A 2547-nucleotide genomic window follows, 5' to 3' on the forward strand; every position below is an offset into this window, starting at 1 on the left:
ATGGGATGGAATAAAAAGTAATTACAATGGAAAATATATTTGTACAAGAATGGAATGAAATATGGAACCAATAAAAAAAATCTTGTGATATTCCGGGTTATTTTGAGAATGAATCGATGGATTAATATATATAAAGGGCACAGACTAGTACCTGGCCCATAATAAACATTCACTGTTGCCTAATACTGACATTGTCATTGCTGTTATTGCAAAAGTAAGGGGACAGGCATCCGACACCTATTGCTACAGTCATTGTTTAGTGAGGCTTCAGTTGTGGCATGTCTTGCATGTTTTCGGAACTTGTATTTCTTTATCTATGCTACATATATATTTAAGTGGGTGGGGGATTAAAGAAGATTAATAATTCCAGTTCAATTTGTTTTTTTCTTTAATTGCTTACCAACAAAGTAGATCTTATAAGAACTATCAATTGCTTGTTAACTCTCACCCTTCTTCCTTTTTCTCCCCCTTTAATTAAAGTCCATCTCTAATTCTTAGATGATAAGATTGGCTTTGATAATTTTGGTGGAACTCCAGTTTGGAGGTATTTAGAAAATAATACAAGGAAATATTCAGTTGCTATCTACTGACCTTATCAGGGTCCAGACTAAGAATGCCTGCTCTTTTTTAAATTTTATTTTCAGGTTTTTTGTTTTGTTTTGTTTTGTTTTGTTTTACGTGGTTTTAAATTCTACATTTTAGTGAGAGCATTCGGTATTTACCTTTCGGAGTTGTTTCACTTAGCATAATGCCCCCAGGCCCATCCATGTTCTAGCAAATGGCAGGATTTCCTTCCATTTTATAGCAGAATAGTATTCCACTTGTAAATCCCTGCTCTTAAATACCTTGGAATCCAGTATATTATTATAACTCATTTTTTAATTCATTTTCTTTAATTTCTTAATGTTTTATTTATTTTTGAGATAGAGAGAGACAGAAGGCAGGCAGAGGAGGAGCAGGGAGAGAGGGAGACAGAAAGCAAAGCAGACTCCAGGTTCCGAGCTGCCAGCACAGAGCCCGATGTGGGGCTCGAACCCATGAACTGTGAGATCATCACCTGGGCCAAAGTCTGGCGTTTAACCAACTGAGCCACCCAGGTACCCCTAAATTCATTTTAAATTCAAATCTATTTTAGGAAGTTTCGTGCTGTGCCACATGGCATGAATCTAAGTATAGCCCCTCTGTTTTTATCCGTCCGGTTATATTCTTGTCCTCAAAAGAGACAATTCAGTAACTAGATGTGCACAGCATTTCCTACTTTCTGTATTTCTGATAGAAACTCGACTTCTCATACAATAGGATTTTCCACCAGGATGATAGAATGTCCCACTGAGTAGTTTACTGTTTCACTTATGAGACAATAAATGAAATTACAAAGACAACTATTGTCTTTGAATAGTTTCCCATATTATTTTTCTCATCAGTTGAGATAGGAATTTCAAAAAGCACAACTAGATCAAGATACCCTGTAGTTGTAGGTAAAATATTTAGCAAATTCAGAAATAAATTTGTGTAAATGAATTGTAATCACTGAAAACAAGGAGAGGAACTAGCAGCATGCAAAAGCCTAGGATTATATAAAGACTTAGGGAAAAATGATTATGTGTGTCTCAAGTTCTGAATGTTTGTGTCTCCCCCACATTCGTATGTTACAGCCCTAACCTGCAATGTGATGGTGTTTGAAGTAGGGAGGGGCCCCCATGATGGGACCCGTGTCCTGATAGGAGGAGAAAGAGGGAACAGAATATGTTCTCTACCCACCACGTGGTAAAGATGCAACCAGAAGGCAGCTGTCTGTAAATCGGGAAGAAGTCCCTCACGTAGGGGAGGCAAACTGGCCAGCACTTTGACCTTGGACTTCCTGGAAGTCTGCAGAACTGTGAGAAATAAATTCCCATATAAGCCATCCATTACACCGCATTTTATTATAGCAGCCAGAGCTGACAAATAAAATACAGCGGGAGTAAATAACTCAAATAGTAACTAAATACAATACAGCTTTAATACATATTAATGTCATAAATGAAAATGTGATGTTTTAATGTCTCAACAACCACAACAAAAAAATCAGAACAGGAAAAGGATGATACACCACAATTTTACAAGACACAAAGTGAAAACTTGTCAAAAGGAAAATATAGGTATCAGATATTTCTAGGCTGGAATTCTAGCCAGAATATGTGAAATATTCTTGAATAACTCTTTCATTTTCAAAATGAATAAATATTATTTTTAAAATTATATATATTCTTTTCTTACTATAGCTTTTATTATAAAGCATATTACTGTAGCTACATTAAAAACATCAAATATAAAAAGAAAAATAAATCATTATATATTCTATATTTCTTTCATTCTCTTATAAACACATAAATTTTAATAAATTCAACTTATATTTAATATTTTATTCATATACATATGAAAATGTCAAAGTTATTTTGAAAAAATCAACTAAATGACATTAAAAATTGATATAGCATGGTCTTAAATTCAGATTCTCTTTTTAATATTGAAAATAGGTTTTACATAAATACAATACCTTTTGTT

The 2547-nt window shown here is 34.0% G+C and overlaps 1 protein-coding gene across 1 annotated transcript in view; it reads left to right on the forward strand.

The window, feature by feature from the left end:
* The window catches only part of LOC144244769 (uncharacterized), a 458868-nt gene that overhangs the window by 422900 nt on the left and 33421 nt on the right, over positions 1 to 2547 (forward strand). The window lies entirely within an intron of this gene.

This window comes from Crocuta crocuta, unplaced genomic scaffold (genome assembly GCF_008692635.1).
Source record: "Crocuta crocuta isolate KB4526 unplaced genomic scaffold, BGI_CrCroc_1.0 scaffold188, whole genome shotgun sequence".
In the NCBI taxonomy this organism is placed as follows: domain Eukaryota; kingdom Metazoa; phylum Chordata; class Mammalia; order Carnivora; family Hyaenidae; genus Crocuta; species Crocuta crocuta.